Source organism: Heterocephalus glaber, unplaced genomic scaffold (genome assembly GCF_053883595.1).
Source record: "Heterocephalus glaber isolate CG9 unplaced genomic scaffold, H.glaber_assembly_v1.0 deba00000122, whole genome shotgun sequence".
NCBI classification, from domain to species: domain Eukaryota; kingdom Metazoa; phylum Chordata; class Mammalia; order Rodentia; family Bathyergidae; genus Heterocephalus; species Heterocephalus glaber.
This window is the reverse complement of record NW_028258138.1, coordinates 40620036-40631911: the sequence shown is the minus strand read 5'-3', so window position 1 is coordinate 40631911 and position 11876 is coordinate 40620036. Positions and strand designations below refer to the sequence as shown.

The window sequence follows — 11876 nt, the reverse complement described above, 5'->3', positions numbered from 1 at the left end:
TTCTTTGAAAAAATTTTAAATGAGCACCTTTATATTTACCACAAGATCCTATTATAAACATTTTGAACTTGTTTTATATCATGTATCCACTGATCCTTCCCTAAACCTATTAATCCATTTTATGATTTTTCATCAGAATGAATTGCAGTTACCAGCATGCTTCTTTCTAACTACTTCAACATGCACATATAAAAATAATTGGGGAGAGGGGCCAGTCCCGGCTCTGAGGGGAAGGAAGCTCATTCTGACACTGCTGACCACCCAGCATGGTTCCAGGGAGCCTTCCACAGTTGTGCTGCCAGTATAGTGATGCGCCCCCTTTGACATTAGAAGGAATCAAGGACCATGTGCTGTATGTCTTGAAACTATGACAAGATTGACCAAGAAAAGCTCTCGGTAAATTCCCATTTAATGAAAGACCTGGGCCTGGGCTTAGACAGTTTGGACCAAGTGGAGATTATCATGTCCATGGAAGATGAATTTGAGTTTGAAATTCCTGATATAGATGCGGAAAAGTCAATGTGTCCACAAGAAACTGTAGATTACACTGCAGATAAGAAGGATGTATATGAATAAAATACCAGACTCCTTTCCTCACGGAAGACTCCAGTGATACTGGAGACTGGAAGTGAGAATGCATTTTGTCATCATCACACAGAACAACTCTTTTGGACTTGTATTTAAGTTGTCTTTTTTACCCTTTGAAAATAAATTGATAAAACCAATAAATAAATAAATAAATAAATAAATAAATAAATAAATAAATAATTGGGAAGACTTTAAATGGAAGATGGCTGTATCTAGTGCTCTAAGTTGTTACATAAACAAACTAAAATTCAACACAACTTGAATGCTCCTATCCTAGGAAAACAAAATTTAAGCAAACCCAATTAAAAGTACCCAACAAACCTCTAATCCAAGAATTTACCAATCAGAAACCCCAAGTAACCTCAACTAGGGCTTTAAGCTTCTATTCCACTTTAACCAAATCAAGTGTTTTCCACCTTTAATCCATGAATACTTTGTAAGTGTTTCCTCCTTGAATCTCTTCTGTGCAGCCCAAACCATTTCTGGCTTGGCACTATCTAACTTCTGTTTCCCTGCCTACTTAAATAACCTCTTTAAAGTGTCAATGTTGCCTAAATTTATGTTTTAACATCATCTTAAGTTAGAGTTCAATACTTGTGTGAATGTAAAATTTATATGAACTATAATCCATAATTCAAGTGTATATTTGCTGGGTTTTGACAAATGCATGTATCTGTAAAACAAGCCCTTATCAAACTATAGGATATAGTCATCACCTAAGGAAGTTTAAGTGAGATCAATATTTTATTCACAGATTTAAACTTCGTGTTCCAGATTCTTTTTTTTTTTACAAAAGGAAATTTATTTCAAAAGCATAAAGGAACATTTACATTTAAAGTGATAAACAGGTGTCTTGCAAAAGAAAGGAAATCCATGGCATGAAGTTTTTCATTTTCATTTTTGAAGCCAAACAAACAAACAAAAAACAAACACTCTATTGCCTTAAGAAAGGGAAGGGGAACAAAAAGTGTTAAGGGAAGGAACAGTGTCAAATCAGTATCAAACTTGAGAAAGTCAGGTCACTTTTGTTCAGCTTTAGGTTTACAAATATGCTTTAAAAAGGAAAAAATTACACTTAATGTTCAGATTTATATAGCTGGAGCTCCAACATGTTTTTTTTTACTTGAAATGGCTTTAAGTCACTGGCTGATCTGTCTCAGGTCCAGACCAGCTAGCAGAAGTTCTCAAATGTTCATCCCATGTTCCTATGTCTGTTCAGGTTCCAAGGGAGCTTAGGTGCAGCTCAGTCTTTTGGAATGTTTAGAGATTATTGCCATCACTCCATAGTCAAGCTGACCAATATCTTATGCTCACTTGTATCATTCTAGCTTTTAAGAAATATTTTCCTCATAGACATGTGGGTTTTGTGTTTTTTCCCAGTGTAGAAGTAATGGTAATGGAGACATCTGCATTGGAATCACAAACTATTACTCAAAACATACATCAAACTACTAGAAATGTCATTTGGGCATCTGATTTTAATAGCAAATTTGGGGAGAGAACGTTAACTATGGGACAAAAATAAATGAAATAAATGCAGAGCAATGGGTCTGTGCTACTAAAAGTGCCCATGACATTAGTCACTCCACAAACCTCCCATCTATCGTTTTAACCTAAGGATTCTATTTGCTAACTTATACAAGAATTTGGTTAATAACCTGAGAAGTTAAAAGTCTTAAAAGTGGCAAAAGCAGAGAGCCTCCTTTACTTATTGGTACAATGTTACCAGGTCACTTTTCCTGGGTAGCCCTGGTTATTAAATCTTCAAACCCTAAATTATAATATCTCATCCTGTAGAAACCTATATATACATCAGATTTGGCTGTATTTTACCAACAGGGGTCTCCAAATTTATCAAAATACAGGCATGGTTTTAGTTTTAAATAAGAATAATCATGTAAGTGCAACTGACTCAAAACTCTCTATGGGGAGCAAAAACTTAGATAACAAGTCAGTGATGTACTCAGCCTCAAAAGGATAATAACTGTGTCAAAGACTACCCATTCCTGGAATTTAAAATATTGATTTGTTGTGTACTCAAGTTTCACAGCATGCTCATATATATGTGTGTACACATACACACACATACATACAGATATATGCTTATTATACATACACATTTCTATTCAAATAGTAAGATCCCATATTCAAAAACTGTATCCCAATATATGGAGAAGAGTAAAGGAAGCAGTGCAAAGCAATTTACTTTCTCCTAAAAATGTACTGTCACTTCTATATTTTCAGAAAGTTGGTATTCTACTTTTATGACACTAGTGGGGAATGCTGCACAATTGCCTAGCAGCTTTATTAAAATAACAAGGAAAATAAAATGTTGAGATTGACCATTACTCTTCTCCATATATTGGGTAAAAAACTAAGATGGGAGAAGAAAATCAGTAACCTTTCAAAACTGATGATCTTTACCAGATTATCAGAACTAGACTGAATTTCATTACATTTTTAGATTCAAACTGCTCTCAATAACAAATTGCCAAGATGTTTTAAAAGTAAAAGATCTACAATATGAAGTCTGACTAATGATACTGCAAAAACAAGATTGAGACAAAGCATCCAAAAATATTGTGGTTTTTACCTCGGACACACCATGGTCTGTTACAAAAGTAGATCATACATACAAAGGTATAAAGAACATTAAGTTTTCAACTGAAGGCAGCAGTCCTTTTAAAGGGACATCCCCAGCAATCCAATGAGTAGTAGAATTTATGTTTATTAAGCTCATGATAGTTCTTGAAGGATGTGATGTCTTATTCAGTAGAGTCTTCCTCGACTACGATTTCCTCGTGTTCCCCAACCTTGGCCACCTCTACTTCCCCTGAAGGCTCCACTCATAATTAAAGTTGCTCAGATTGCTGCTGTATTTCCCACTGGGAGGGTTATAAATCTGCCTGGCATCCCTTTTTGGTCCTGCTGTATATTTCTTGGGTGGTGAACCTGAAGTTTTATCTTCATTGGCTCTCTTTTGCCCTATCTCAACTTTCTGTACAGGTTTCCAGGATAATGTTACTGTGCTTTTATAAGAAGGAGAAATGTGGAAGAGATTCTTGATTAAAACATTGATATCATTTGTTATTTTCAATGCAACAACTTTAATCTTATTCTTTTCAGTTTTTAAGGCCTCCCCTGTTTTACCCTGGAGAGCCAAGCAAAGTTTTCGGATATAAACCTGCAAGCCGCGGGCAAAGTACTGCAGCCTGATTTTGAAATCTTTGAGCTTTTCTGCATTCAGTTTGGCTGTTAAGAAATCTGGAAGTTTTTGGCCCAACTGATGAAAACTGTACAACAAACATTCCACATAACTGAACTGCAACTTGGGTTCTTCATTACCAGCATTCTCCCCATTTTCTGCTTCTTCTGGTGGAAGAGGCATGTACTCCAATAACTTATCAAATAGTTTCCTTAAATTTGTTTCTAGCTTCTCCATGTCACCACAAAATGAACTCATTTCTGCCAACAATTTTAACACCTCCAACTGTATATCAAGACCCTCCACTGGGGTAGTCAAGGTACTGAGGTTAGGGAGAACTTGCTCACAGAAATAAGTCACAAACCTTGTGAAATGAACATTTTTGGAGAAGAGGGGCACTGCCTGCCAAGTGCACTGTAAGAGCCTGTCCGTGCAGTCGGGATCCAAGGGATTGAAGGTCTGCTCCAGGTTGGCCTGTTTGGCCACCAGCTCTACCAGCTGCTGTCTTCCACTCACTGTCTGTAAGCTTTTTAACCCAGAGAGTATCTTCATGAACAGAACAAATTCTTCACCAGTCACATCTTCTAGGACTTTTTTGGATTCAGTTAGTATAAGTTCTTCTACTTCCTGTGTTAAGACTTCATCTGGTAAAGTCTTAAATTTTGTAGAAAGGAACTTAATTGCTCGTTCTCTAACCATGTCTTCTCCTTGAAGTATCTGGCTAAACAAGCCACCTAATGTTCCTTTTGCATCCATCTTAAATATACTTAACAGGGCATTGTTCACTAAGTTAAATTCTGCAGAGTCATCTGTCTGCAAGAGTTGGGTTAGTATATCTGCCACTCGGGGAAGATTTTCTCCAGTGGCAAATTGAGGCAGTTCTTTAATTTCTTGGCGTCAAATTGATACGACTTCATCCTCACAGAGGTCTAACTGTGCATTGATAGCAGAATCTGCAAATTCAGGAAAATGTTTGAAGAATTTAGGAATGAACTGAGCTGCTAATCGTTTTTCCTTGGTACCACCTTTCACACCATCCAGTATCACTTGATAGGCATCTTTATGCTGGCCCACTTGCTTGGTGGCATCGGCGAGGATGCCACAGTTGCAGTAAAGCTCCTCCACCGTCGGCAAGGTGAGCGACAAGCCTGGGGTCCGCTCCTGCTGTCGAAGCCGACGCCGGCGCCACTGCCGCCTGGAAACTTCGCCAAGCCCAAGACCCGCACTATTACGTCTCCCAGATTCTTTTTTGTTTACTGTTTTGATTGCTTTGTGTCAGCCTGACATAAACTTCGTATTTGTCTCTGAATCCTAATTAAAAAGTTTCATTTGATTTAACTCTTACTGATATTATTGCAGGAGTCTACCTAAAAAAAAGGGGAAGTTTTTTAAAAAATCTCAAAAACAAGGCCACTGTTTTGGTTTACAGACAGGTGTTTTATAATGAATACTTGGGTATTATCAATTATCATTATGACATTGACTGTCTTAATTTCAATGAATCTACATAGTATAGAACTAAATCTATCTGAATTCCAAATGGACTAATAGCTAGATCCAACAATGTGATCCAAGAGGCATTTTTAAAATAAAAACTTAGGCCAAGAAAAAAATATTTCCCATTTTTATTAGGAAATTTCTATCTTAAACACAAAGGAATTTGTGTGTGTTTCTGTGTATACAAACATAATATGTAAAATATTCACCATTTTAGTGGTTATAGAGTATAAGCTAAATAGTGCTCCTCAAATTTCAGCCATTATAGTAGTGCCTCAGAATATGATTGCATATGGAGCTCAGTACCACCCTCTGTACTACTGGAAATAGAGTCCTTAGCATTTTTCAGTCTAATCAGATAAGGGAACCAATACCAGAAACTCCAAAACCACTCAGGAAATTCATCCTTAAGGAAAGAAGAGAAAGGAAAAAAATATGAGAAACGGAAAAAAATATGAGAAAAATGGAAACAAAGTCTTTGTAAATAGGGAGGAGTAGAGGGGTTGAAGGGAGGGCAGGGGAATGGGAAAAAAAATAAGAACCAAGATATATCATGTAAAGATACAAATTCCCAATGATGAAGGTCATCATATTGTATACCCAAAATGTACCAATAAACTTAATGAAAAAAAATTCTGCTCTTCTAGAACTGCAGTATTCTTAGTACCAACATTTGCATTAGGGTTTGCCAGAGAAGCAGATAGGTATAAAATGTTGTATATTAGAGTAATTGACTTACATGATTTTTGGCAGCTTGAAGTCCAACAAAGTGTCATCTGCAATCTGGAGAATCAGAGGCAGTGGAGTGATTCATCACCGCTCCAAAGGCCTGAGAACCAGGGAAGCCAATGGTATAACACTCATTCTGAGGCTGAAGCCCTGAGAACCAAGGAAGGCTGCAGGTGCACATCTTGGATGCAAAGACCAAAAGAGTTAGATTTTGATGTCCAAGTGCAGTTGAAGATGGATGAGTGCACCATCTTTGAGAGAGAAAGAGAGAGAGAGAGGGAATATTCACTTTTCCTTTGCCTTTTTTTTCTATCCAGGCCATTAGCCAATTGCATGGAGAAGCATAAATTCTCTTTGCTCAGGTCACTGATCGAAATGCCAATTTCTTTTGGAAATATCCTCACCGACATTCCCAGAAATATGTTTTAACAGTTATCTGGGTATCCCTTAAGTGAGCCAAGTTGATACCTAAAGTTACACCTTACAAATGGATAGGGCCAAGTCTAGGAGGTATTCGAATGTGGGTCCTCCAGCCACTGTCTCATGGTGTCACGGATAGCATTGTCTTTTCCCTTTTCACAGTGTGTGAATGTACTTACCCCAGCCTTTGGTGTTCAGCATTTTTATTAGTCTTGATCTACTGGTTGTGTTGCTGACCTTTAGTCTACCGCTCCTCCCAGAAGTTAGGCTAGTATCTTTGATCTCTAGTTTCTCTGGGATTGGAATTCATATGGCACGGCCCAAACTTCCATCATAACTCACACTGTTGGATTTCTCCATGGCCACAGACCCCAGAAATGACACTCATTCAGGAAAACATTGCAAGAACATAAAGATACAATCCTAGTAGGCAAGGGCAAAGATCAAACTTCTCTTGGGTAATGATAATTCTTCACTAACAACTGTCTCTAGTATTTGTTCACATCTATATCTGTTTTGAGTAAATAACACATGTCCATGGAAAAAAAATGCAAAAAGTGAATTCACTTATGTGTACATATATTTTTTTTTGCATACACAAACAACATTTTTACTTGTAAGTATTTAGGAATAATTAAGAAGTTACTGAAGACTTCTCATTCATATATCCAACACACATGCCAAATAATGATTCATATACTTCAAACCAATGGGGTTTTTCCTGAAAAATGAAATATGTTCGAAATGAATACATGATAAAAATTGATCTTCCACATTTTCACTGAATAATGCTTTTTGCTTTTCCCTAGTGCTGGCGGTTGAATCCAAGATCCTGCACATGCTAGGTAAGTGCTCTAACACTGAGCTATAGCCCCAGTTCTTTTTGTTTACCTCTGAGACAAAGTCTCACTAAATTATCCAGGTTGGACTCAAACTTGCCATCCCCCTGCCTCAGCCACCTGAGTAGCTGGGATTATAGGCATGTGTCACCACAGCCTAGCTGCTATTTTCTTATAGATAGAACTTTTCCAATAGCTTGGCATTATATTTAATATGGAAACTATTTTTCCCAAATTTTCAATGAGAGTCTTATACTTGTTTGTTGTTAACAGTGTGGTACAAGGGATTGAACAGAGCCTTGTGTATGGTAAGCAAATGCTTTGGTGCTATGTTACATGCCTAGCCTTTTTCATTTACTTATTTATTTTTTGAGATAGGGTCACACTAATTTATCCAGGTTGGCCTCTGACTTAGTGGTAAAATCCTCCTGCCTTGCCTTTTGGGCATCTGGGATTAGAAAGGTGTACTACCATTTCATTCTATATTGGTTTTGAAGACTATAACTCTAGATAATGCTTTTATAATTTTGGATTCAGGTATCTCACATGACAAATTTTAAACTAGGATGTATTATTTAACACTTAGAAAAATAATAAATACATAACTAAATTCATTTACTGGGGAAATCAATGTGCTTTAAAAATAATATAAGACCACTGATGGCAACATAAAAGTATTTGACACACAATGCACTACTGATCATAGTAAATGGATTACAGAACAAAAAAAATTTTATATAGTCATCACTGTTCTTCCTTTTTTTTCAGGGAATGTTAGATAACATCACACTCACAGAATCTCTTGCACACCACAAACATATTTTAATTATTTGTACATTTTTTTTCACTATTTATATTATGCCATTTTATGAAATGTATTTGCTACTATGTTTATCATGTTAATAAGCCAATATAGTGAATTAGAGATAGAAGAGTATCAACCATAAAATGAAAATTTAATGAGCATTATAGGTATTATGGTTTGTGTTTAGATTTCCCCCGAAAGCCTCATGCTTTTTCAAAGGTGGCTGAATGTAAAGTGTGTGATTGATTCGTGGTGGGCTAGGCTGGAAGGCACTGGGATTAAGGGAATGAGTATCACCCACCATAAGTAGTGTGAATAAGATAAAAGAGCCAGAAGGACACTGTTACGGTCTCCTGTTGCTTTTGCTACCTTGTGGGCATAATAAACTATTTCTCCTCTGTGACTCTGCTCCTCTGCTCTGCCATGTGCCACTCTGCCTTGGAGCCAGCCAATTATGGACTGAAATCTCTACAAACTGTGAGCTAAATAAACTCTTTCCAATTTAACTTTGGGTGTTGGGTATTTTGTCTCAGCAATGAGAGAAAAGTAAGACTATAAGAAAGAATTTTAACAATGACGAACACTGTTAGCTTCATGTTAAACTGAACATGACAATCCTCATTGTGTGTGTATAGTAACAAAATAACACTGTTAAACTTAATGATATGTTTATGAAAAACACCTTACATTCCTTTATTTAGCAAAACATTTATTGGTACATTTTAGGTATATATTCATACATTCATGATAACATTCATCATAGGGAATTTGTACCAGTACATGATATATCTTGCTTCTTTATTCCCCATCCTCCCCCACCTTGTTTGCTTTGTTTTCATTTTTTCCCTCCATTTTCTCTTTTTTTTCTTGTCCCTTCTTTCCTTTCCCCCTCCCCTCTTCCTTGTTCCCTTTCTCTTTTGAACATTTTCTTCTCATTTCTCAACGTCTATTGTACATTTTAGTCCTTATTTCCACTTTGTTTCTTACACCAGAGAAACAATGTGATATTTAAATGTGTGATTTATTTTACTTAAAGAGTACAGCGTCAAAGTGCATACATTTAGCTGTAAATGTCTCAAGCTCATCCTTCTTTATGGCAGAGTAGTACTCCATTGTAAAAAAAAAAAACACATTTATCCATTCATTGGTTGATAGGCATTTGGGCTATTTCCAAGATTTAGCAATTATAAACATGAGTGTGCATATATTGCTCTGGTATGATATTTTTCGTTCTTTCAGGACGATATCCAGAAGGGGAATAGCTGGGTCAAATGAAACCTCCAGTTTTAGATCTTTAAGGAATCTCCACACTGATTTCCACAGTGGTTGCACCAGTATGCACTCCCACCAACAGTGGGGAAGGGTTCCTTTTCCCCTGCAATACCTCTAGCATTTGTTGTTGGTTGATTTCTTGATAACAGTCATTCTTTCTGGAGTGTGATGGAATCTCAGTGTTGTTTTAATTTGCATCTCTCAAATGACCAGTGATGTTGAACATTTTTTCATATAGCCATTTCTACTTCTTCATCTGAGAAGTGTCTATTCATTTCAGAAGCCCATTTTTGGATTAGGTCTTTAAATTTAGGGGGTCTGATTTTTTTTGAGTTCTTCATATATTTAGACAGTAGTCCTTTGGCTGAGGAACAGCTGATGAAAAATTTTTCCCACACTGTGGGTTGTCTTTTATCTCTATTGGTGGTTTCTCTTGCTGTGCAAAAGTTTTTTTAAATGAATCCCAGTTGTTGACTCTTTGCAATAGTTCCTGTATGACTGAGGCTTTGTTCATGAAGTCTTTGCCTACACCAATGTCTTCGAGAGTTCTACCTATCTTCCAGCAAGTTAGTGTTTCTGTTTTAATATTTAGATCTTTAATCCACTTCAATTTTAGTTTAGTGCATGGTGAGAGATATAGGTCTAGTTTTAATCTGCAGTTTTTCCAGCGCCATTTATTAAAGAGGCTATCTGTGCTCCAGGAAAGGTGCTTGGATCCTTTGTCAAAGATACAGTGGCTGATTATGTCCGGAGTTGTTTCTGCATCTTCTAATCTGTTCCATTGATCCTTAGCCTGAGAAAAACACCTTACATTTAAAATTTGAAAAAGTGTCAATTATATACGTAGATTTGGGAAAATATGTGTGAATTATGGGAGAAAAAATTTCTGTACATTTTTTATTTCCTATGAAACTGCCAATTTTCTTAATGGACTGTGAGGGATCATCATTCTTTTAGCAGAAATGATCAAGTCCAGACTTAGGATTTAACCTACAATTTTGCATAAATATCAAAAGATGACAATAGTTAAAGTCATAAGAAGGATATCAATAAGAAATCACAAAGAAGCACTTGGTAATAAAATAGGCTCTTTATTAAACAATAAAAATTATACAAGTTATATGAAGTGAAATAGCATAAGAAACTAGAAGAAATGCACTACTTTATGCATACATACCTTCTGTTGGTACATATTAAGTGATCAACAAATGTTTTCCAAGTTGAAAGAATGTTTAGAAGAAAACACTGATGCATTCTTTAAAAATCAACTTTTTTCTCAATTCTAAACACTTGTTCTGCATGAAGTTGCTCTTAAAATTAGTGGGGCCTATTCTAAAATTTCTCTTAATTCCTAGGAGTCTAATGCTGTCCAGTGACTTCATGGTTGTTCTAATGACAGTTCCTGCATTGAAGTCCTTTCTTGCTTGGATTTTCTGTTATCTTGTTTCTGTAATCTGGGTTCATTAACAAATCTGAACCGCTTTAATAGTGCATCAAGTAGAGCAAAACCTTCCCTTTGCTAGAGAAATGTTCCCATTAAACTTCCTAGAATTTCCAATGAGTTTATGAACAGTAACTATCTATGTCCATGCTTCCTAAAGAATAAACCTATATGAAATCTGCCGTTGTCCCCAGTGCTTTTTTTTTCTTTTTTTCCAGGGTCTGAACTTATGACTTCATGTTTGCTAAGCACACATACTGCCACTGAGCTACATCTTCAGCTGTCATTCTTAAATATTTGCCAACTTCTATTCTCAGTCTCTTTGAAGCAGTTATATATTTGATTATTTTATTAATCTTTTTTCAACTTACAATGGGGTTATGAACCCATTATAAATTGAAAATATCATAAATCAAAAAATACATTTAATATACCTGAACTACTTAGTAGCATTTCTAAAACTAGTCTGTCATCATGCTCAGAATACTTATACTAGCCTACAACTGGGCAAAATAATTTAGCACAAAGCCTATTTTGTAATAGTGTCAAATACCTTATGCAATTTATTAAATATTGTACACAAAGTGAAAAAACAGAATGGGTGGCTCTGTATTGCTAGCCTGGTGGGAAAATCCAAATTCAAAATTCAAAGTAGTTACTGTTGAATGTGCATTGCTTTCAAAGAATCATAAAGTTGAAAAACTGTATGCCAAACAATCATAAACTGGGCACTATCCGCACTGGTGGTCTTTAATTTGGCTATCAAACCAGTTTCTACTTTTCTTGACTAAGACATGGAAAATATATTGTGAACATATACAACAAGGCAAAAAAGTTTAACAAAACCAAAGTTTCAGAATTTCTAGTAATTAAAAAATGAGTATCTATCAATTATAACTCTCAATGTTAATGGCCTCAATTCACCAATCAAAAGAAATAGACTGGCAGAATGGATTAAGAAGCAAAATCCAGCAATATGCTGTATACAAGAAGCACATCTAACTCAAAAAGAAATTCATAGACTGAAAGTAAAAGGATGGAAAACAGTTCTCCACACCACAGGAACTCAGAAAAAAGCAG

At 36.0% G+C, this 11876-nt stretch overlaps 1 pseudogene; it reads right to left on the bottom strand.

The window, feature by feature from the left end:
* Positions 1–891: 891 nt before the first annotated feature.
* Positions 892–5068, bottom strand: LOC101726572 (apoptosis inhibitor 5 pseudogene; annotated as a pseudogene).
* Between the last annotated feature and the right edge of the window lie 6808 nt (positions 5069–11876).